Source organism: Myotis daubentonii, chromosome 1, assembly GCF_963259705.1.
Source record: "Myotis daubentonii chromosome 1, mMyoDau2.1, whole genome shotgun sequence".
Lineage (NCBI taxonomy): Eukaryota > Metazoa > Chordata > Mammalia > Chiroptera > Vespertilionidae > Myotis > Myotis daubentonii.
In genome coordinates this window covers 86,847,966-86,874,291 of record NC_081840.1, presented here as the reverse complement: position 1 = coordinate 86,874,291, position 26,326 = coordinate 86,847,966, and the positions used below count along the sequence as shown (strand labels likewise).

Here is a 26,326-nt window from a genome sequence, read left to right as displayed (position 1 = left end):
ACTTCAACCACACTGCTTCTGCTTCTTCTGAACTCCTGGCATAGCCTCCACGTTAGTTTTCTTCCTCAATATGTCAATCACCTTCACTGAATTTAATGCCCATAAATGCCTCTTTACTTATGTGATGAATCCCCCTTTTCTTAAGTTATTCCCTTGCTCAGAACCTAAAGGCTCCACAACGTTAAGAGAAATTCAAGTCTTTATTCTAACGCGTCAAAGACCACAATAAAAGAATCACAGAATCCCTTAAAATAGGAAGCTACTTTAGAGATTTTCAGTCTGAAACTATCATTTCACATCTGAGTAATTGAAGCTTAGAAGATTCAATGACTTGCCAAGGACACCTGAGTGGCGAGTGGCAGAACCCAGGTCTGGCCTGCAGGCCAAGGCTTGTTCCTTCAGGTCATACCGGCTGCCTCCCAGTCTACCTTACCAGCTTCATCTCCTACCCAGATTCAGAGACAGTTCCCACACCGTCCCTGAAATAAGTCTGACTCATTGGACTCTTGCCATTTGCTCACAGCCTTAGTGCTGCCTACACTGTCCTTCTGTACTCAATCAATTCCTTTTCAAGGTCCTCTTTAAGCCCTTCCTCCTCTACAATGCCTCTCCCAAACCCAACTGAATGCTTTGTCCGCTGATCTCTGGCAGCACTCGCCTGCCATATCATTCCCGCACTTAATTATATGTTGCCTTGCAATGGTAAATATTTCACAGCTGAGTGCAGTAGCTTGCTGCATGTCTAAGAAGGAAAAAAAAGGGGGGTGGAAATGGGGAAAAAGACACACACACACACACACACACACACACACACACACACCACTACATGTGCTGAGCCAGCTAAATACATTCCGATACTGGAACACAGCACTTAATAAGCACAGCTCCCCAGCATTGTGTCTTAATGTTCCATTTTACCCTCCCTTATTTTTAACATACTAGTAGAACTCAATTTGAGGCCGAAGTTTCTGGTTTGCTAATCATAAAGACTTACACCTAAAAAGCAAGACTATTTTTTTACACGCTGAGACACTGGTTGTAAGGCCTCTCAGGGGAAGGATTGTGCCTTATTTGTTTTAGTATTCACAAGACTACAAATTTTGGAACAAGTCTGATTACTTTTCTATAAGCAATTCTACAAATGCCCAAATTGAGAGTTTGCTATGCTATGATTTCATAACAACTGACAATAAATATGCCTTGTTGTTGTAGGTCACAAATATCTAGGAATTGTTTGTTGCCAAAAAAAGAACAGTGAAAGCAAACCAAACCAGAGGAGTGACGATTGGGAAAGAGAAGGTAAGCCTACAATCTGAAGATGATATGACTGTGTACGTGGAAAACTCTAACAAAGAAAAAAAAATTAATCAGATAGTGAAGTAAAAATTTATTATCAATAGTTATCATGAGTACAAATAATAAGCTCTTGGGAACTATAATTGAAGATTTTGTTAATGATATAGCATCAACAAAGATAAAATACCTTATAATAAACTTAAAAGAAATGTGGAAGAAAAATTTAAAACACTACCGAGGATTTTTTTAAATTTAAAAAAAAAATGGAATAGCCGAAACCGGTTTGGCTCAGTGGATAGAGCGTCGGCCTGCGGACTGAAAGGTCCCAGGTTCGATTCCGGTCAAGGGCATGTACCTGGGTTGCGGGCACATCCCCAGTGGGAGATGTGCAGGAAGCAGCTGATCGATGCTTCTCTCCCACTGATGTTTCTAACTCTCTATCCTTCTCCCTTCCTCTCTGTAAAAACTCAATAAAATATATATTTTTTAAAAATGGATTAACAAAAGATTTTCTTAGATAGAAAGAGTACACATCATTAAAAGAGCAGCCCTCCCTAAGTTATTTTGTAAATGTAATGTGATTCCTAATACAAATAACAACAGGTTTTTATTGGGGTTAGGGGTTGAAGGATGGGGACAAAAATAGTCTCATTCTAATATAAAATGGACAAACAAGACTAGTCTGGCAAATATTAAAATATAAAGTTTCAGTCATTAAAACTGTGCAATACTGAGCCGAAACTGGTTTGGCTCAGTGGATAGAGCGTCAGCCTGTGGACTGAAAGGTCCCAGGTTTGATTCCGGTCAGGGGCATGTACCTGGGTTGCGGGCACATCCCCAGTGGAGATGTGCAGGAGGCAGCTGATCAATGTTTCTCTCTCATCGATGTTTCTAAGTCTCTATCTCTCTCCCTTCCTCTCTGTAAAAAATTCAATAAAATATATTTAAAAAACAAACAAACAGACAAAAAACTGTGCAATACTGAAACATAAATGCAGACAGACAATTGAAAATAATAAGTCCAGAAGTATATTTAAAGACACATGGGGCCCTGCCCGGTTTGGCTCAGTAAACAGAGCATCGGCCTACGGACTCAAGGGTCCTGGGTTTGATTCCTGTCAAGGGCATGTGTGGGAAACTGATATAGGGTTAAGCCTAGGACTGACCTGTTGGCAAAGTCACAAACAAGTCCCAGCTTAGAGGGCACAGTCCTCTTAGCATAATTAGGCTTGACCTTATAACACTCCCTAGATATTATCTGGGAAGCTAATGGGCTGAGGAAGTGCAGGAAGTGTAACCATGGTCAAAACAAGTGAAACTCACAAGAACTGTGTAACTATGGTAACCACTACCTTGTTTACCTCTCACTATAAAAGGCTTGGTGAGGCCTGAGCACAGTGGAAGTCCTTCTCCTTGAGTTGGAATTGCCCACCTGGCCCTCAATATTCCCAAATTATCTCGTGTCTTTTCGCTTTCATTTGTGTGCAGCTCCTCTTCCAGACCTGAACCCAGAACCACGCAGGACGTGAAGGGAAACACGACAGGCATGTACCTTGGTTGTGGGCACATACCCAGTGGGGAGTGTGCAGGAGGCAGCTGATCGATGTTTCTCTCTCATCGTGTTTCTAACTCTCTATCCCTGTCCCTTCCTCTCTGTAAAAAATCAATAAAATATATTTTAAAAAAATAAAGACACATGGGTATTTGAGCATGTGATAAATGATGCATCTCAAATCAGCAGAGGGGAAAGATAATAACTAGATAAATATCTGGGGGGAAAAATAAGTTGAATCCACTGTGTACCTGGATAAATCCCAAATGGATCAAAGACTTAAATGCAAAAAAAGAAAATATAAAATTTACTATAAAAATAGGTAAATTTTTTATTTAAACCCCATAGTGGGAATACATTCTGGATTCTACATCCAGAGCCATAAACACACACAAACACACACACACACACACACACACACACACAACCTTGACTACAATAGAAAAAAATGGAAAGAAAAGAAAACTGATTAGTGAAGAAAAAATATACACCTTAAACAAAGTCAAAAGACAACTGACCACCCAGGAAAAAAGTATATATATTGCAGTTAATTCCTGGGGCTAACCTCCTAATCAACACAAAGCTCCTACAAATCAATATAGAAAAGACCAACAACACAACAGAAAAATAAGCAAAGGAAATTAATACAGTTCACAGAAAAATAATACAAATGGTCCTTAAACAAGTTAAAAGCTGCTCAACCTTGCTCATAGTAAGATAAATATAAATTTAAATTATACCAAAATATCGTCTTGAAGTTATAAATTCAAAAATTTGATAACACAAACTATTGGCAAAAGTGTAGTAAACAGGCACACTTACGAATTTCTAGTCAGAGGGTAAATTAGTACAACCCCTGGGAGAGCAACTTGGCCATTTCTATCAAATTCCAAATGCACATACACATTGATTGCAATCCTACTTCTGAGAATTTATATCTCCAAGATATTTACAGTTTCTGTGACATTACTTATGTCCAAGCCTATTTGTTGCAATTTGTAACATCCAAAGATTGGAAACAGACTTGATGTCCATCAATGAGGGCCTAGTTAAGTAAATTATGGCACCCTCAGAATACTTCATGGTTATAAAAAACAAATGAGGATCATTAAAAATGCTCTCTATATTCTGACATAGTAAGATCCTCATTAAGTTTAAAAGGCAAAGTGTGGAACCATGTATATAGAATAGCATGGGAGGAAAAATGAGCAAATTCATATTTACTTACAAATATGAATGCAAACTCGAGAAAGATCATAAAGAAACAAGTAAGATTAAGTACCTATCTAGTTGGGGTAAGGAAGGAAGAAGCCAAGCAGAAGGGTTAACTCTCTGCACCGGAAGATGGAAGGGGCACCTTGCACTGTATATTCTTTAGTATTTTTACATTTTTGAACTCTGTGAATCTATTTCATATTCAAATATTTTAAATAACAAAACCCCAGACCAGGCTGCTGTGGGTAATACAAAGCTATAGGGCCGTGTGTCAATTATATTGTCTTCAATGAAACCTGCCCTTATAGACCCTTGTGTTATAATCAGTGGTTCATGGAGAGCCATCATTCTTTACCACTAGTCTGCTTTGAAGAATATTATCTTATTTCTCCATATAAAATATCCCTTTCCGTCTACGAAATAAAGCAGCTTATCCAAGCACTTCAACTCAATAATTTCACCATTAAGAGCACTCCTGTTACTATTCTTCTAAGCACTTTTAAAAAGCTGAAAACTTCAATTGAACAGACTGCTCATTATAAGATAAAATGCAATTTATACATTGATTGAAATGGCTTGATGAGGACCTTAATAATCCTTTGCTTTGAAAGAGGAGCTTCAGTGTGTTTGGAAGGAAAAAGCCCACTCAATGATAATACAATGCTCAGAATAGTACTATTAGTTGAACCATTCAGTAATAAGGCATATTTGCTTCATTATATTGGGCTGCCTGTCAATCCAGAACAGCAGTAAAAGGATTCTGTCATTAGTCATAGAGCATCCTAGAAGAGCTGATGAGATAAAATATTGAAGACAACAGGTTTTTTGCAACTATTGTATCTACATGGACAGAATTAAAGGGGAGGCTGAGGGACAAATAAAGAGGAAGAGACAGGACAGTCTAAGGGAAGAAACATCACCCTCGAGAGCGAAGACCTGAATTCTACTTACATTTTCCCATTAATTAGCCCATCATTTAATTGGCTTGGGCATCCGTTTCCTGATTTATAAAATGTGGATAATAATACCTTATCTGCTATGGTAGAGACTCTGCTATGTACTCACCAAATCCATTTCCTTTTCTTCCTGGGCAGAGGTTTAAACTACATTTCCCAGGTATACCAGGAAGTTAGGTGGGGTGATCTGACTGCACATTGGCCAATGAAATGTGGATGGAAGTGATACCTCACTGCCAGGACCCCTAAAGCCTACTTTGGGATCCTCTATTCACTCTCTCTTCCTTGTCTGCCGGCTGGATTTAGAAGATCCAGTGGAAGAATCTGAGGTTTTGGAAAGGTGGCTCTGCTGTGTTCAGTATGGTAGCACCTGAAATGCGGCTAGTCTATATTGAGCTATGCTGTAAGTGGAAAATGCACACCGGATTTCAAAGACTCGGTTTGAAGAAAATATTTTTTAAAGTTTATTAATGTTTATATTACTTGCATGTTAAAATGATAAAATGGAAAAAATGGGTTAAATGAAATATATTATTAAAATTTATTGGACCTGTTTACCTTTTTCAATGTGGCTACTAAAACTTACGTGATTCACACCCATGGCTCATATTAGGTTTTATTGGACAGAGCTACTTGAGGCGGGAGAAGGCTTGATGCCTGAGTGGCTGCATAGGGCAGAACTGCCCTGCTGCAATGCCATGCTGTCCCCATTCCACAGCACACTGGCCAGGGGAAACTGCAGAGCTCAACCCTGTTCCTGCAGGCGGCCATTCTACAGCCCCCGCGTGTGCACCTAGGTGAGATCAAGAAAAAGAGATCTGTGCACACCGAGGGTAAAGGAGGTAAGGGAAAAGTATAACATGATCTTGGCTATGACCATCATCACTTTAGACTCCAGAAACATTTGGCAAAACTGACAGAGAAGAGGATAAAGTTAGAGGATATACTGGTAAAGACTTCTCACCACAGGTAGTGATTAGCATTTAAGTATGGAATTGCTCAGTTCTATCTGCCCACCCAAAGCTTCACTATCATAACTAGTACTGGCACCACACTCACAACATCATACAACTCTGGGTAGATACTCTAATCAAAACAATTTAAACAGCAGGCACCTGTGCATCCTGAATGGTAAGAGTGCCCTGCGTCCAAACAGAGACTTGGGAGAAGTATTTTTAGTGTCACAGAGTATGTTAATTGTCACAAGTTTAGGAAAAGGCAATTGGTTGGATAGTGTGTTTTCCTTCTTTCTTTGTAATAAGAATCCTTCAGGCACATTGCAATATTCATTTTCATACAATATCAATAAGTAATCTTATCACAATATTCATTTGTGTATAAACCTGCCAAATGATCAGGTCATAGGATGCATGTGGGTACCTACTTCTCCACAAAGCTCACTCAAGTCCTCTGTAAGCGAGATCATTGCTAAGAATAATCTGTTCATATTTTCTGTTGATAATTCCATGGATCAAGCTAATAAAACATGTTAAGAAGTTTTCCTTCCCTCTTTCTCACCTCTTTTTTCTTGAAAGCAAAGATCTTGTCTAAGAGAGTTGATCACAAAGGTACTAAAGAAAAGAAGCAAAGTCTGAGCCTTAGGTATTTCTTAGACATATTGATTACAGTTAAACTTCTTTAGATAAGAGCAAAATATACTGTTTTGGTTCACACAAATGCAAATTCTTACTGAAAAAGATTGAATTTTTATCAGGTACATATGTACTTATGCCATAAGCTCTACTTTTAATAATAGATATATATTATAAATAAGAATTAATCAACTGTAATTGTGATTTTTTTAAGAAACTTGTAACAAATGAATATTGTGTCTAGTCTCTCTGTTTCACTTCCTTTTTAAGTGATTAATGATTGAAAACAATTAAAATGTGAAATATGCAATACTCGTCATTTTTTGTTTGATAATAACTATGTAATAATATCCAATATACAATAATGATATATTGATAATATTATACAAAATCTCAGACGTCATCCTATATAATAAAAGGGTAATATGCAAATTGACCCTAACAGCAGAACAACTGGGAATGACTGGTCACTATGACACACACTGATCACCAGGGGGCAGACGCTCAATGCAGGAGCTGCCCCCTGGTGGTCAGTGCACTCCCACAGGGGGAGCTCTGCTCAGCCACAAGCCAGGCTGATGGCTGCCAGTACAGCGGTGGAGGCGGGAGCCTCTCCTGCCTCCTCAGCAGCACTAAGGATGTCCGACTGTAGCTTAGGCCTGCTCCCCGCTGGCAAGCAGACATCCCCCGAGGGCTCCCGGGCTGCCAGAGGGATGTTTGGCTGCCAGCTTAAGACCAATTCCCCAGGGAGCAGGCCTAAGCCAGCAGGTGGACATCCCCCGAGGGGTCTCAGACTGCGAGAGGGCACAGGCCGGGCTGAGGGACCCCCCCGAATGCACAAATTTTTGTGCACCGGGCCTCTAGTATATTAATAATGATACTGGTTTAAATTACTACTACTGTGTCAAATATATATGTATATTCTATACATATGAAAATAGAATTTCTTATTCTTCTCCTTGAGTCATGAGGTCAGGGACTTTGTTCTAGTCACCACTGAATCTACAGCACCTGTAACAGTGCTTTATATGCATCAGAAACTCAATAAATATTTGTTGAATAAAAATAGGACAGCCTTAAACAAGTGCATAAAAATGAAAACCAATCCCTCCCTCTCTCTCTCTTTCTTTCTTTCCCCCCCACTACTTTTATTTTTCTCATGTGTTTTAAACTTTTGTGTTGTAAAATAAGGTTTGCGTAGATAAAAGTTTATACATCATAAATTTACATCTTAAATAATCATAAAGTGTATGAGTGTAACCACCACAGTGTTGAAGAATTGAACATTGCTGACAGCCAAGATACTTCCATTTGCCCTTTTGCCTAGAATGATCAAGCCTATTGCTTTGTTTCTTTTTTTATCATTTTACTTCCTTAGTATGCATCTCATTTTGTTTTCCCAGTTTCTGAACTTCATATAAATGGATTCAGACAGTATATATTCTCTTTTAAAAAACACTTTAAAAGTATACTAGTATATTCTTTTGTCTTGCCTCTTTAAACTAACAAATGACTGAATAACAATATTTAACAATGTTTAACCTAACAATATTCTCTTATCCTGTGTGTTTTCTATCATAAGAAATGTTCTAATATACAGAATGTTTAATTTGTGTGTAAAGTAGTATAAAGCATAATAATAAACACTCATGTAACCCATCATCCAGCTCTAGACGCTTCCCTCACTTGTAATCTGGGTTTCCAAACTGTTCCTAACAGTTTCCAAACTATTTTAAAATGGGGAAAGATGCATAGAACTAGTTAACTAACAACTAGTTAACTTGGTAGTTCAGATCCTCTAAACATCTTTGCCACTGTGCAGTCAAACCAGCCTGATCTCCTAACCCCACTCCCTTGGAGCTGCCCTGGTCTAGATGGTGACTGACACAAATTTATTCCCATGGCCAAGCCACTGAGATTACACTGCATCAGAGGAATAGAGGCATGTAACTCCCACCTGGGCCTAAAGTGCTTTAAGCTGTTTCTCTCTGCACGCTGTTCTCAGCATGCAGACGGCTCTCCATACACACTTATTTTGTTGCTCTGATTTAGTTTCTATAGCACATTATGAGCAGCTCATTCCTAATCCCTGAAGATGCCTTCCCAGAGTGCTGCCACGGAGTATTTTCTGGCATTAGTCACCTCCTTTGGGTATTATCCAGCTCATGACAGGGCTGAACAAAAGCTGCAATTTCTGGCATAGAGGCAAATATTTATTCATTCATTCAATAAATATTTGTTGAGCTTCAAGAATGTAAGGCACCCCATGAGATAATATATGCTCCATGAAGCTTGGGTAAGCAGAGTGAGAGGTCTAGTAAAACCCCAGACATGGACAAAGGTAAATGGTAAAAATCTCTCAAAGAATGAAACAGGATTTATATGATAAAACTAGAGGCCCGGTGCATGAAATTTGTGCACAGGTAGGGTCCCTAGGCATGGCCGGTGATCAGGGAAGATCAGGTTCCCTGCCTCTCCGCTTCCCCACTTTCTCCTTCCCTTGCCACAAGCGTGCTGCCACCATGTGGTTCCCCCCACTTCCCCGCCTCCCTGCCTCCCTGCCTCCTCCTTCCCTCGCTCCCTCAGAGCCTGCCATGTTCTATGCCTCTGGTCGCCACTGGTCTCCTGCCATGTTCTGTGCCTCCCTCTGGTGGTCAGCACATGTCATAGTGAGCGAGCAAACTCCCGTTCTCCCAGTCAAACTCCCAAAGGGACACTTTGCATATTAGCCCTTTATATATAAACTAGAGGCCCAGTGCACAAAAATTGTGCACTGGGAGGGGGGTCCCTCAGTGTGGCCTGTGCCCTCTCACAGTCTGGGAGCCCTGGGGGGATGTCCAACTGACGGCTTAGTGTGCCTAAGCCGTCAGTTGAACATCCTTAGCATTGCCACGGAGGCGGGAGAGGCTCCCACCACTGCTGCTGTGCTCGCCAGCTGTGAGCCTGGCTTCTGGCTGAGCAGCTCTCCCCCTGTGGGAGCGCACTGACCAGCAGAGGGCAGCTCCTGCATTAAGTGTCTGCCCCCTGGCGGTCAGCGCACAGCATAGTGACTGGTCATTCCACCATTCGGTCATTTACATATTAGCCTTTCATTATATAGGATACGCTGTAGATGAGGCCCCTTCGAACCATAAGAAATGCAAAAAATTCACTGTTAACTCATTCTGGAATTGTCCACACTTAAAATCAAATTGCCCCCGCCCCCCCGTGGGGCATGTGCTGCACCTTGGGAACCACTGTGCTTGACACTTTTCCTCCCTGAGCCTCATTTCTGCATACGCATATACCATGGGAACTGTAATCTCTTCGCCTATCTCACTGGGTTGTCATGAGGAGGTTCTGAGCTAATAAACCTAGAAATGTTTCATCAAGTAAGTGATGTCTAAATGGGAAGGGATTGTTATTTTAAGCCCACAGGTACCCTCGCAGGTAGCAGGTGCTGCTTAGGGGAGGAGGGCCTGATTGTTTCCTGGGACTGTAGCTATGGAAGCTTTGCAGAGGGTGCCACAGGCCTCGGAGGGGCGGGCTCTGGCCAGCAGCCCTGTAGCGGTGGTCGTCCCCCGGTGGCACTGGCTAGGGGGAGCGGGGAGTGCTAGGGGGGCACTAGAGGGGTGGCAAGGCTGAAGGGGATGTAACTGTCAAACCTCCCCACTTGGCACCATTCTTTAAATTGTACATGGCTTTTTCGCAGCTGTATGTGCTTGGGGCAGGGCTCCAATCTCCTGGAGCAGGGCAGGGGCCGGGCCAGGGTGGGGCCAGGCGGGCTAGGAGGGCGGGTTTAGCCGCACCCCCGGCAAGGTTTAGTGCACTTCTGCTGCGGAGAAGGCGCCACTGCTGTCGGGGAGGGAGTGTTGGGGGGGATGAGTCTGACCCTGAGGGGCCGCTTAGGCCTGCCTCCACCCAGGTCTGGAGTTGTAGGGAGGAGAGGCGTGCCTGGCCCCAGCAGAGGGGGCCCAGCAGTGGCAGGCCACGGGCATCAGGTGCCTTGGGGGCGCTGACGGGTTGTCGCAGGCGTGCTATTGTTGTGGGCGCCCCTGGCGGGGGTGGCAGGGGAAGAGATTGAGAGTTGGAGATACAGGCTGCAGCTACCCCAATGCTGGGTCTTCCCCTGTCTGGTCAGCCTCCCCGTCCCCCCAGGGGTCCGGGGGCTGCGGTAGGGTGTCCGTGCAGGGGGATTGGAAGAGCTCCCCGTGGCCGCTTCCTCTTCCTTCTTTGCAGTCCGTTCTCCTGTCAAGCACTCTCCTCAGACCCCCGGGAACTTGGCTCCAGCTGTCCTACCCCTCCATGGCTCCCTGCAGCCCCTGCCCCACTCAGCTCTCCCCGCCGCCGGCCTGTCAGGAGGCTGCCAGGATGCCCTGCTGTGGGGCCCCGGAGGAGTATGCGCTAAGCCTTAGCTAAGCCTCCAGCTCGCCACGCGCTGCGGGCCCCCCTCTTTGCTCTTCGCTCGCCACGAGGCCTTCGCTCGCTGCTCCTGCCCGGGGCCAGCTGGCTTTGCTCCGTCGCTTGGCACCTACATATGAAAATTAACCGCCATCTTTCTTGGCAGTTAATTTGCATATCTCCCTGATTAGCCAATGGGAAGCGTAGTGAAGGTACGGTCAATTACCCTTTTTGTCTTTTATTAGATAGGATAGTTGCTGCCTTTTTGAAATAGAACAATTAAGTCAGTGGTTCTTAACCTTCTGGCCCTTTAAATACAGTTCCTCATGTTGTGACCCAACCAAAAAATTATTTTCGTTGTTACTTCATAACTGTAATGTTGCTACTGTTATGAATCGTAATGTAGATATCTGGTATGCAGGATGGTCTTAGGCGACCCCTGTGAAAGGATCGTTCGACCACCAAAGGGGTCGTGACCCACAGGTTGAGAACTGCTGAATTAAGTTATTTGGGACTCTTACATCCTGAAAGATTCTGTAAGGCCAGAGATACCCTCTTTAACTCCACTGCTAACACACCCATACCTCACCCATGTGCTAGAACCACAACAGGCCTCTCTTCCTGACTACAGTGGCTTCCTAAGGGTGAGACCGGGTGGTGTCATTCATCTTGGAATTCCCAATGACTGACATATGCTGGTGTAAACAAATCACTGGTGAATTAACGAACAAACGTTTGCTACCTGAAATTTCAACCAAAATCTAAAATAAAGGTTAAAAATAAGTGTCCTGTGGAATTTTCCCATAATAGAAAGAAGCCACGCCTTAATATCTTGATATACATGTTAATTTGATTATTGAAGTGCTCTAGGGATTCTAAGAAGATACATCCTTTAAAAAAAAATAAAAAGTGCGCTGGCTGGACGGCACAATTGGTGGAAGTGTTGTCCTCTACACCAAAAGGTTGCGGGTTTGATACCTGGTCCTGTCACATACCTGGGTTTCAAGTTCAGTTCCGATTGGGGTGTGTATAGGAGGCAATAAATTGGCTTCTCTCTCTCTCTCTCTCTCTCTCTCTCTCTCTCTCTCTCTCCCTTTCTCTCTTCCTCTCTCTCTAAAATAATTTTTTTAAAAAAAAACAACAACAAAATAAAACATGTCCTTGTGTGAAGACTGAATAAATAAATAGTATCTACAGAAGGTGGAGCATTGTAGGCATAACTGAAATAATGCTTCCCGCACCTAACTAAGGAGTCGTCCATTGTTACATGCAGGACAGATATTCAGCTAGCATGCCACAGGGAGGCCACCCCTGTTATTTAGAGCTGGCACCCATTCTAACTGGCCAGTGCTTACTTCATGCCAAGTGTTAAATAAAGGAGTATCATGCATTATGTAGAAAGAAGAATACTTACTATAAAATGACAATCACATAACAATAGAGGAAATTTTTACTGTTAAAATTGAATTGTGGAAAGAAATCTGAAAATGATCAGTGAATTCTATTTATACCTTAACTATACAGTTTATTTTTGTAAAAACACTTTAGATAGAAACTCCCTAAAAAAGAAAGCCTTTATAAGAAAGCTGGAGTAACTATATTACTATCAGAAAAAGTAAATTTCAAAGCAAAAAAAAATATTACCCGGAATAAAGAGAATCAATTCATAATGATAAGAGGAAAAGTTTATCAAGGGGACATAACAATCCTAAATGCATCTAATGAGAGAGCTTCAAAATACATAAAGCAAAAACCAATAGAACTGCAAGGAGAAATAAACAAATTCAGTTATTATTGGCTATTTAAATACCCCTCTCTCAATAATCGATAGAACAAATAGACATACAATCAATAAAAATGGATAAAGAGAGGAAATTTGAACATTAGTAATGAATATGGCCTAAGAATTATCTCTCAAACAACAGAATATTCATTATTTTCTAGTGCCCATGGAACATCTACCATGATATGTCATAATTATAAAGCAAGTCTCAAAAACTTTTAAAAAATTCAAGTCATAAAAAATACGCTCTTTGGCTACTATGAAATTAAATTAGAATAAAAAAAATAACAAAAAGACCTCTGAAAAGTCCCCAAATATTTGAAAAATAAATAATACACTTCTAAATAATTCAAAGAGAAATAAAAAGGTAAATTAGAAAGCATTTTAAATGAATAAATATACAAGACCAAAAAAATTTGCCTCTGCTAAAGTAGTACTTTAGGAGAAAATTTATAGCATCAAACCCTTCTATTAAAAATGAAAAAAATTTCTCAAATCAATGACATCTGAATCCACTGTAGGGAACAGAAAAAGAATAGCACTAAGATAGGCTACACAGAGAAACCCTAAAAGTATAATATACATTTGGTCATTAGTAAGTGATCCAGAGATGAACCTTCTCAAAGACCCTGCTAAATAGCAATCTTAACTATTGAGGATGAATGCCTGCTCACCAGATACACTGTAGGAAGCACTTGGCAGAAACAGTAAGTTCTTCTTAAAAGGCCAAAGAAGTTAATAATTGAAAGAAGGACACATTCAAGCTGTATTTATTCACAGGTAGTAACACTTGATGATCATATGTTTAATGAGTTATCTCATACTTTATGAGGATATTTGACTCTTGCTACTTTTGTTGGGGGTATAAGGCTAAACTTTTATTAAAATGAGTTAATATTTAGTAAACAATTATAAGGAGTCATACAAAATTGTCATTCTTATAGGTCCCAAATTATCAAATATTGGCAATTTCATATTGTTCAAAGTAATGATTCCTGATACTGCAATAGATATAAATGTTAGAGGAGCAATAATTTGGAAGCTTTTCAGGTTTATTAAATTGACATAATACACAAAGAATAGGACAATATTCTTTTTAACTTTTATTTTTTAATTTTTTAAGTCTCAGATCATGACTCTTCCTCCGGAAAATTTTTTCTCACCAAAGGCACAATTTAATATCCAATTGGCCACCCCCAACTCCTCCACACAGACATCCTTCTAGGGACACCCAAAAGGCTTCATGTGATCACGTACATATACATGTATGTTGCTTTTAATTAAATTTCTCCTGAGAAATTTATCCAAGGTTATGCAACATTGGTGTGTTTCTATTTAAGAAACTGATATGTAAAGAAGAACCATCAAAGCATAATTTAAGTCATGACTTCCCATTCCTTTTACACATAGGTTCCTTAAAAGTGGTCAACTTTCAAAATAACTTTTAAATAATTTCAATTACAAAACCCAGTTTGCATGTGTGTTTCAGAAATGTGCTTGTAATATGAAGTATATGTATAAATTTGAATAAATGCTGGATTAAATAACACCCTCAGGCGGAAATTCCAAAGGCCCATTTATAGCATTTACATACTTTCATTATGTGCCAGATACATAGAAGGCAAAACTAAATATGATACTTTATAATGTAGGTCAACACAGGAATAAGAAAAACAATAACACTGCAGCATTTTATGTTAATTACACTGATATGGGGCATAAACATAAGGTTAAGTGAGGTTATTTGGAAAAAGTATGTTGATTTCCATTTTAGTCTAAAGATAAAGCCCAGACCCTATTACATGATTTTAAAATATATGAATACTACACTATGAGGTTTAGTATCTTCCCTATTGTTTCCCACAAGTACGAAAGTCTGCCTTTTGGAGCTAGAATAAGGGAAATAAAACAGAAAAGAGGAAGGTCCATTTTAAAGAGGCATCTCACCACATGCAGATAAATCCCACTCCGTGTCAACTCCATCGTCCCCCTGATGCCCTAGAATTTTAGTGCACTTGAGCAAGAGCATGAAGACTTCATTTAGTCTAATGTCAAGGGGAAGGGGGCGGAGAGACAGTGCCCACCGATACAGGCATGCTGTGTGCAGGAGAGACACTTGAGACTCTCATGTCCAACCCTCGAATTGAACAGTTTTACGATCGTTGCCCATCTTATAAAGAATGTCATGTAAACAACATCCTACCTGAAGTGTGAAGCAAGAAGAAGTCCAAAGTACTGTGGGGTCCTACACAGGCTGCCGAAGTTTCGTGTCCCTCAGCCAAGTCATCCGCTTCTGTCTGTTACTCTGCTATCGACCAACAGGTTGAAGCAGGGCACAGACAGCCCAGACCTTGTGACCCAAGTACATTTGTTTTTACCAGCTGTCACTGGTTAGCCAGCTTTACAAATAGAGACTATAAAACACAACATGCAACTTTCTTCCCATACCTAAACACTTACGGCTTCGGGTCTAACTGCCTAGCAGCTTGTTAAGAACTGTAACTATAGTAAGGTTTCAGATCCTCAGTCCCTGGCTCCCCAGATTGCTAACTGGAATTTCAGTCCACATGTGCCCCTCACAATTAGCAGGGTTATTTTCGGCACTGACCTAAGTTCTCAGAGAATGTAAGCTGATGGCAAAGAGGTGTCTAATGTGTCAGTTGCTTGGTTACAATAGAAAGCTCATTCGAGAAGCTTATAATCTGTGTACAGCATTTCCTTACCCACTGCATTTTACTTTAGCTGAGGAGAAACATTGACATTATACACCTATCTTTTAATAATCACAGAGAGCTTAGACCCATCGTGAATAATAATTCAACAGAAGCATGCAAGTGACTTGGACAGCTGTTTTATAAAACAATTCTAAGTTCTGACTGGCGGTACTCAATGTATACTAGTGTATTGCTCCCCTAGTAAAAACAAAGGAATTTCCCAGGTTCTTGTCAAGATTATTCATTCCCTTCCAGGTTCTTATAAAGAAAGCTATAAACACAAAAATGCTCTAAACGCTTTTCATAGTTATGAATGTTAGTTCCCCTCTATAAACTGCTTCAAGTCTACTGAGGCCCGCTGTTTCTACTGAAGCACTCCACCTACTGGCTAATATGGCTGCTTTGTAGACATGCCGTCATGTCATGAGAGAAATAACCTAAAAAGAAACCGCAGACAGGGATTGGTGTGCCTCCTTACCCGTGAGCACCTCCATGCAGCACTGAGCATTCTGACTCCCGGAGGCAACGGAGGATAAATCCACAAACCTTTCAACTTCCACATCAACACCCTTTCTCATGGTTTCTAGAAAAGTCAGAGCTCAGGGAGAAATCATGAATTCCCAGGAGGGGGTGGGAATAAATTAGATATAAGGAAGAATTTCCTGGGTTGGGGATTTGCCGAGAACCTGCTTGTGGAAAGAATTAGGCAAACTTTGTTCTGAGAGAAGTTTAAATACAAGTGCTGATGACTCTGTTAGGAATGGTTGGCCACGATCTCCTTAAAGAGAAAGCACCGAAGTGGGTGAAGTCTGAGAGTCTCTCCTCTTTCCTTGGCTGCCGTTCCCAAGCTTCCTGACAGTCAGCTCCTGGCTCCCAGCTCTGCCCACAGCCTGATGTCTTTCTCAATGGCTGTTACCTCCTCCCTCACTCCCCACATGGGGACTCTCGCAGCAGTTGCTGTGTCAGGTTCATCTTTGCAGAGCTGGTTTAGAACAGCACTGGGCCCTTAGCACATGTCAACAAATGTTTGCTGAATAAATTAAGTCTGGGATGTTATAGAATCACCAGAGCACACATGGTCTGCTCCTGGGTTCCAGCTCCTCCCACCCTATTCCCACTCCTGAGACACTTAGAGCAGGGTGACCAGCAGCTCTGAGGTGGCACTATGGATGCCATATATAAAGTTCATTATCGAACATGACTATCTGTTGAAAGCACAAACAAATGAGTACCTCATGTGCACTCTTTAGTAAGAGGATACTTAGAGCCCATTGCCAGCTCAAATCTTCAGCCAGGCCTGCTCCAGTCAGTCGGTCCAATGATAAATTTGAATCTGCCTTCCCAAAGCCAAAAGGCTTTCACACAGATCCCTCTCTAGCATGCAATTTCCCCATGTCCCCAACACACCAGCCCCCACTTCCCACAGCTGGGGTTCTTCCATTTGTGATGAAAATACCGACAGGAAAGACATATGCAGCAGTCACAGCCAACTCACTACGCGGATGAATCACAGACTATAGTGGCTACAAGCTAGTGGAATGTTAACCTTCAAATTCTTTGAATATCTTTCAACATTAAGAAAAAAACATATTTTCTATGAGCAGTGGTAAAAGTATTTGGACTACTGGAATATCTCATTAGAGTTATTTTTTCATCACTGGTTTTTATCTAAAATTTGATAGCATACTCTCTCTCTCAGCATTGATGTTTCTATCTCTCTCTCCCTCTCCCTTCCTCTCTGAAAAATTAATAGCATAGCCTCTGACATCTTTTTAAAGAGAGAGAGCTATAACCCTAGTTCTGTGGTCAGTTATATCCTGGCAGGGGAAAAAAAAGGAACATGTACTTCACTGACTCCTATTTTTAATTCTCATTTAAATAGCTGTCAGCTCTTGCCAGCACAAAAGAAGGTGACCAGAGCCAAGTAGTAACATCAATCTCAAAAGCTATGCTTATTTGAGAATTTACATATTCCTCTGAAAATTTTAGAAGCATCCAAATATAATTTTCCATAAGTCAGCGGCATACCAAAAGTTTATTTTGTGTGTGTGTGTGTGTGTGTGTGTGTGTGTGTGTGTATCATCCAAATAAAGGTATCTGACAGAGTTAGCTGCAAGAGGGATCCTTCTAATACTCCTATGAGGAAAATGCATTTAATGGCTCTCATTGTAAAATAATTTATTCATTTAAATATAAATTATTTATCCATTATCCATTATATAGTAAGCTCTGTGCTCAGCTCTCAGAATTTTAAAAATGAAAAGAACATGAGCCCATCCTCAAGAACCTTTGGCACTAAAAGGATAGACAGGTAAGGAAATAACTATGATGCAGTTGGAGAAGCGCAGTGTTAGTATCTGCAGCAGGAATGATGAGGATAGGAAGGAGGGGGCACCTAACTCAGGATAAGACAGAGAAGTCAATGACAGGACATGAGATGAAGCCAAGTTCTAAAAGACAAGGAAGAGCCCCAGACTTGTATTTGGAGGAAAGCACTGAGGAAGAAAAAGCATCCTGCAATATGTTCATTGATGCCTTTCACAGTGTATATGTGTATCAAGTCATCACATTGTAGCTTACATAGTATGAGAAGAGCCCAGCATGCAAGGGTGGGAGTGAGCAGAGAGTCAAGAGATGGAACCAGAGAATAAAATAATTCCTCACACCTCAGGTCAGCCCAGAGGAGGGCATGTCTAGGACCACAGCTTACAGTACACCTCGATCCTATGGGACTACTGCGGGCCTCTAGTGGGGGAGCACTTCCATTAAAACAATTCGATTAAGATTTCGTTTCTCATTTGACTCATGAATCAGCACAGATAAAATCAATGGTTGATATGTTAAAATTACATGTTGATGTTTAATATTACTCTCTATACAGAACTTACAACCTAGATCTGGGTTTAACTATAAACATAAGCTTCATTTTTAAAGGCAATGATTCAGAATCACAAAGTCATCAGAGTAGGAAATCTTCTAATTCAATTTCCTCTTATTGTGGAGGAGAAAACCAGAGCCCAAAGAGGTTGTCATTTGCTCCAGTCACATGCCAGGAAGGGGCAGCCCCTACAAGGACAGAGTATCTGTATATGTTACAGCACACAGTGCCTGCCTTCAATATTTGCAGGGGGACAGAGGTAATCTATAATAATAAAAGCATAATATGCAAATTGACCAAAAGGCCAAACAGCAGAACGACCCTCCGGACATCCTTCTGGACGACCTTCTGGACAACCTTCCTCATGAAGCCAGGGCTGTGAGGGCCAAGGCAGCCAGGGCTGCGAAGGCCTATTCTTGCACAAATTTCGTGCATAGGACCTCTAGTATAAAATATATATAATTTTATCCTATGATTTATAAAAGCTCATTGTTGGATTTTAAGTACAGTAGTGAAAGCTTGGGTGAGATTTATTTTTATAAGGATCATTCCTTGTTTTGAGAGGAAATGAGTATTGGGGTCTTTTCAATAACTCAACAAAGGATGATCTTTGGACCTAAGCAGAGGCTGTGGGGATGGAAAAGAAAAGAGTGAACACATTTTAGAAACGATAGGGAGCTATAATAAGCATGAGTTGGTAACTAGTTGGACATGGTGGGTTAGGAAACAGAGAAGCTGAGCACGGTCAACTCATTTCCTGGGATGGGTAACTGAGTAATAGTGAGTATCTGTAGTGAGCCATAGATGATTTTTATTTTTCTCCTCATTTTTGTAAGAATACTAGAGGTCCGGCGCACAAAATTTGTGCATGGGTACGGTCTGGTCATGCCTGGCCTGCAATCAGGGCCATCTTCCCCGGCTGCCAGCAGCTGGCTCTTCCCCCCGCCACCACCCACCCCTGGTTCCCTGTTCACCATCAGGCAATGAGAGCCTGCCAACCGGGGGAAAGAGACCAAGAGGTGGTTAGTGCACCTAATAGTGACTGGTTGAGTGGTCATTCTGCCATTAGGGTCAGTTTGCATATTACCCTTCTATTTTATAGGATGTATTATACATACAATTAGGGGGAAATAATAGAAGTGATTTTTAAAAGCAATTGTATGCAATGCTAAAAATTGATCAAAGAAGTAGATATTATCTTTTTTATTTTTTTAATATATTTTTTATTGATTAAGATATTACATATGTGTCCTTATCCCCACGTTACCCTCTACCCCCCCATGCCCCCGCTCATGCCCTCGCCCCCCCCCCCCCCCCGTTGTCCATGTCCATTGGTTAGGCCTATATGCTTGCATATAAGTCCTTTGGTTGATCTTTCCCCCTTACCCCCACCCTCCCCTACCTTCCCTCCAAGGCCTGACAGTCCAATCAATGCCTCTCCGTCTCTGGATCAGTCCTTGTTCATCAGTTTAAGTTGTTCATTATATTCCACAAATGAGTGAGATCATGTGGTATTTATCCGCACTGCAGTTCCATCCATGCTGTGGCACTGGTAAGAGTTCCTTTTTCTTCTTCCTCTTCTTAAAGAATACCTTTCAACATTCCATATAATGCTGGTTTGGTGGTGATGAACTCCTTTAGCTTTTTCTTATCTGTGAAGCTCTTTATCTGACCTTCTATTCTGAATGATAGCTTTGCTGGATAAAGTAATCTTGGTTGTAGGTTCTTGGCATTCATCACTTTGAATATTTCTTGCCACTCTCTTCTGGCTTGCATGGTTTCTGTTGAGAAATCAGCTGACAGTCGTATGGGTACTCCCTTGTAGGTAACTGACTGTCTTTCTCTTGTTGCTTTTAAGATTCTCTCTTTGTCTTTTGCTCTTGGCATTTTAATTATGATGTTCTTTTTTTTAATATATTTTATTGATTTTTTACAGAGAGGAAGGGAAAGGGATAGCGAGTTAGAAACATCGATGAGAGAGAAACATCGATCAGCTGCCTCTGCATGCCCCCTACTAGGGATGTGCCCACAACCAAGGTACATGCCCTTGACCAGAATCAAACCTGGGACCCTTCAGTCTGCAGGCTGACACTATATACTGAGCCAAACCAGTTAGGGCGATATTATCTTAATATAAGCCACATGCTCCTAAGTCTAACCCAATGGAATACTTTTTTTTAAAATAAATTTTATTGATTTTTTTAGAGAGGAGGGTAGAGGGATAGAGAGTTAGAAACATCAATGAGAGAGAAACATCGATCAGCTGCCTCCTGCACACCCCCTACTGAGGATGTGCCCGCAACCAAGGTACATGCCCTTGACCAGAATCGAACCTGGGACCTTTCAGTCCGCAGGCCGACGCTCCATCCACTGAGCCAAACAAGTTAGGGCATGGAATACTTTTTCAGAAAGCATTCTTCCCAAATCCCTGTGGGTCCTTTAACATGTCAACTTTTCATAGAAAAAAGACTGGACAAGTCTATCCTCTCCTCCCAATATATTTTTTCTCAAAGCCTTCTAACTTGAGACTAGCTCCTTCCCTTGGATACTAATTGTATTCTGAGCCAAAACAGTCAATGTAGTAGAAATCAGGAGTTGTCATGGTGAATGAAATTCCATTATACCAAGGAGCCTATTTATGCATATCATCCAGACCCTATATTAATCCAACCATTCTCTCTCCCTCTCCATGCAGCCAGGCTCTATACATCCTCATCTCCTGCCTAAAAGAGCCATCCTCATCTTTCTTCATATACACTCATCACAATGTAGCTTGTGTGTTCTGGGAGCTCCCCATAAAGTCTTCCCTGGTATTCACCTTCTTTCCCTGACCTGTACCTTGAACAGACAAAAAATGTATACACACAATGTTTATGGAGTCTATTACATTTTGAAAATGAAATGTATTTTAATACAAGTAAACACTGCCTTTACAATTATCAAAGTGTGTATACGTTTTTGGAACACCCTATATTTCAGGCCAAATCGAGTTTCTCCACATACTAGTTATCTCTTTCTGACACCAAGTCACACTTTTGTGTTTTCTGATTGTGAGGTTTCCTCTGATGAGCCTTCTACCTCATTTGGCTTCCCCCCTGAGGCCATGCAGTCCACCTGTAACCTTGTCACCCGGGCTGCTGGCTCAGCTGCTGCTGCTTCACATCTTGACTCCAGTTGGGGCAGAATTTTCCTCCTCACTGTTCACTTACTTAATCACTTGGTCATCTGTTTAGCAGAAGGACCCTCAGGTCCCTGACATCTCTCCCTTGGTTTCATAGATCTGAGCATGGTGTCTTCCCGACACATTTGATGGCAATCGCACAGGGACTTGGCCTGCGGGCATGCATGTGTGCGTGTGCGTGTGCATGTGTGTGTGCCTGCTTGAGTGCATGATGCTTCTGGGCAATCACATTCACTGATATTGGCTCTTAACCGCCTCGCTGCATATGAAAACTCAGAACTCCACATGTGGCCATGCTCAGCACTGGCCTTTGCTCTGAGTCTTAGAGTTTGCCTTTGGCATTTACGGTGATGCCCACCAGGCCTATCAAGCTATGTGAAAGATTCATTGTGGATGATAAAGCCCAGCCAGGCAGTACCCACTGACAGGAGAATCTAAGACTCTCATACTAGCTACATTTACTAGGGTATACAGTGCTTTGTATGGCCAGGCATCATTCTGAGCATTTCACAGACACCACTTAATGTAATGCTCATTACAATCTCATGAGGTAGAGGCTATTATTACAACCATCATTTTACAGAGAAGGAAAATGAGGCCCAATGAGCTGCCTTGTGTAGCCATATAAGAGGCAGGGCTGAAATTTGAAGCCAGATAGTTGGACTCTAAGAATTAACTCCCTTATTGCCTCTCATTTGTAGCAAAATTTCTAGAAATAAAAATTCTTCATCAGTAAGAAAAGCTGGCTAAAATGATTTTGGGAACCAAAGTAGCAAATACACCGCAAGGCATTTCCTAAAGTCTGTGGCACACACTGGTCTTGACATTATGGCACTAAATTAGTTTGTCCAGACAGACACTCACACACATATGGAAGCCAAGTGCCTCAGAGCCGAGTCTCCACCAGCCAGTCTCAGCCACTCCTTGGGGGAACCATGAACCTTATCCTCAGCTTCCCTCTTCAGCTGCTTCTACTTACCGAACTCTTCTCTTATTTTTAACTCCGTGATCCAGAAAGATCCTCAACTTGGGGCCCGATGTCTGAGGGTTTTCATCTTTATCTGACACAATTAGAACATGGCAACATAAAATTCTATGTATTGAAAATAAGGCTAAAATACAGTAGGAGACTTAGCTATATAAATATCTTAATTCAATGCATTTTTAATGTAATTCACACAAGGGAAGCTCAAATTACAAGTAAACCTCTACCAACCCCATTTTGCTATTTGCTCTTGTCTGAGTAGATTCTGAGCTGGCTTGGGGGCTCCTGAATTAAGAAGGCACCATGCATTTTTCCTCAGGCCTCTTAATCCTATCTAGAAGTTGCTTTTAAGAGATCCACTCTTCCTTTCTGGCTTTCTGTTGGCAACTCTTTTAAAAATTAATCACTCTGAGAATGAGAAGTGCTCAAGGTCAGAATTTTTGTCAGTTTTGTTCATTGCTATTTTAAGAAGAATGTCTGACATGTGGTGGGCTCTCAATAAAGATTTGTTGAAATTATAAATATAAGATACTAGAAAACAAGCAGATAAATATGTTAAGGAACAATATATTGAATTTTTGTTTCAGCATGAAAATAGTAAAATGTTAAGACACTAGGTAGATAATAATTACAATATTGTGTAATTAAAAGTGGGCTTAAGACATTTTTATAGGTCATTAGAGCTGAAAATGATTTTTGGTTGCAGCCTGGGCTCAGATTAAGAGGTAAGGGTTCAGGGGTGTGGACTGTTTGTATGCTAGTGCTGCAAAGAGAAGCTGGTCTGCTTGAATCTCCACGCTGAGAAAATTCATCAAGACACCTCTTTTGAAGCTTTGCTCTTCATAGAACAGTCAATATACACTCACCATCAGTCCTTCAAGACACCTTGCCCAAATGTCACCTTCAAAATAACTAAAATCATCACTAAAAATACTGAATTGGGAGATGTCTGAATTAGCTGCAGTCAGCATGAAGGCAAAATGTCACAGTGAATGGAGAGAGCAGGCCTGGCGGGAGCCTGCATGTCAGTCTTAGCACTGCACCTTGCAACTCGGATTCCTTGGGAGAGAAACTTAACCTTTGTGCTCTCTTGCTAAGTGAGTTAGGACCAGACCCACGTCATAGGATAAGAATTAAATGTGATAGTATGCGCATAGTATGTGATAGTACCTGACATATCGTAAGTGTTGAATTCACATTCACTATGATTATTATATATCCATAAACCATTCCATTCCACTGTATAATGTTCATCAGACTGTAACTCTGGATTCATTTCCAGAGAGTAAGTTTAAGCAAATATACTTCCTGTTTCTCAAATAAAAGTATAAAAATTGAGAACAAATGTTCTAGAGCTATGGAAGTGAACAAATGCACTTTTCTTTCCCAAATGAGTGGAAAGGTAGTTTTCATCTAAAAGGAGTTTATACACTTTCTATCTTTCAAAGCAAAGAAAACATCAACAAATTTATACAAATGTAATACAGAGTTCTGTAATCAGAACAAATGTTGGAAAATGAATGAAGTGAAAACATCAAAAAGAATTTGCAAGATAAATGCAAGACCAAGTGAACTGGAAACGTGTCCCATAAAGGGAACTTAAATCCTCATCTCCTTAGGGAGAAATGCTAGTTTCCTGCAAGATGCAATTTTTTTTCTGCCTATGAACTATAAGCCAGCCATCTGGAATTTAGTTTGGTTACAAATAAGTTTGTCAGTCTGTTTACTTGAAGTATTTTTTCCTTTCCTTAGAGAATTCTAAAGATTGTCCCCTTTGTCACTCAGTTTTATTTTGTTTTTATCAGAGAACTTGTTTGTATGTGTAGAAGTTGAACCATGTGAAATTACCTTATATTTAACTGCCATGAAAGCAATTTCATATGGTTCCGTTTCATTTGTTGAAAATTGGATGGATGTGGTCTTATGGGAGTTGGGAGGTAAGGAAGTGGATGGATAAGAAGAATTATAGTTCTCAATCAATTTTTCCTTCACCACTTCAGTGTGTCATAAAAGCGTTGGTTGAGGAATTGGAAGGTTTGGCATTCTCTTAGCATTGATGGTAAAAGGAAGGGATGCTCATGTTGACAGTAGTAGTAGACCCGTGAGCCAACAGTATGAGAAGTGGCAAGAAGTGAGCCACTAACCAAGCAAAGAAAACAATGGCCCACTGTGCTGGGACAAAGGCTGCATGCATGGTGGATGAAAAGTTCTTCTGAGAAACAAGACCAGGCAGTCACCTACCATGTAAAACTCTAGATTTTTAGTCCCCTCCCTGTAATCCATATCCCTTCAAACGAACTTTGTCTAGGCAGGTTTACTACACAATTGCAAAATGCTTAGATTATGAGTCTACAGGAATGCAAGCAGCAGGCAGCCTGCCCCACTAATAAAACATTTAAAGCTCTTCTTCCCCGTTCCCTCTTTCTTGCCTTTTCTCTTTCTGCTTTGGAATGTTCATTAGAGTATGACATTTGATTCATTCTGAAAGCAAACACTCTTGTTTTCTGGATTTTCTCATTTGCAAACCAGATAGCCTCTTCGCTGGTTCCAGGGAAGAGGGAAAACAACTTGTTATCAACAATTCCACTTGGCTTTTCCTTTTCTAGTTTCCAACATGCAATTCCATTATTACCAGTTGGACGTGCACCCAGGGGACAGTGCGGGCAGCCTAGGAAGCAGGCTTCCAGCGTATCACTGTCTCTGAGGACAACCCCTCATTTTCTCCGATCTCCAACTCTGGTCCCCTTCCCTATGGCACACCCAAAGCAAAATAAACCATATGCTAAACGTTCACCTATGTTATATGAGAATTATTGTTTCAAAACTGTGGTAAGAAAGCAGTAGGTCAATCTTAGAGAAAATAAATGCAGAATACAGAAATTATTTTCACACTGCAGTTTAACCATTCCACAGGAATTTATATTTAGGCAAATGTATGTGTTTGGGAGTGCTTCTGGATTCAACTTGAATCGTTCTGAGAGAGGAAGAGTCCACCCAGTTTAAATCAGATTTTTACTCTTTGTAACCCATGTAGCATTCTACACAGTTCTAAGCATTAGAGTTACATCTTTTTCTCTTTGATTTTTCTTTAATACAAACAGCTATTATATTCTATTTTCACAACCTTTAAATTCCCAATATCAAATTACCCAGCTGTTGTTTCAATCTCTCTCAGTTGCTAAGAGATGGAGGTGGTGGCAGACCAGACCGATCTTCTTCCACATAGAATTCCAAGTTGACATAAGAGGGAACTAAATTCAGCCAGAGCACAATGAGCCCAACAGTTGGCAGCCAGGCTGTGTGTCTTTTCACAGCTGCAGGAGACAGTTGGTTGGAGAACCTCATTGCCATCTCCCTGCCAACATCACTGCCATGTCTTCATGCATTCTCTGCAACGCCTCTCAGCAAAGGGAGGCATTTTCATTTGCATTAAGGGGATCAGTCTGCTGTTACATCGCCTCTCCTAGATTAAGTCCCATGGCTAAAGGCCACGATCTTCTCCAGGCCAAGAGAGAAAACACTAGTGAATGCTATGGGAAGCATTTATACTCCCTACCACTTCTGATTGACACACTTATGTCCTTACCACCACCACCCCCCCTCCACCCACCCACTCCTCAGCCCCCAAGCTGGCAGGAGTATTGGCAACTTTCTCATCGGAGACCCTCTCTGGGAATTGCCCTCAGCTGCCTCACCCACGGTCACAGCCTTCCCTGGGGGCTTTCCATATCCAATGCCCGCTCAATTGCAGGGGGGCGGGGGGGGGGGAAGAGGGGGAGGAGCACAACTCCATG

At 41.2% G+C, this 26,326-nt stretch overlaps 1 protein-coding gene across 2 annotated transcripts in view; it reads right to left on the bottom strand.

Moving 5' to 3' along the window:
* AKAP6 (A-kinase anchoring protein 6) overlaps positions 1-26,326 on the bottom strand; it is a 502,115-nt gene that overhangs the window by 326,994 nt on the left and 148,795 nt on the right. The window lies entirely within an intron of this gene.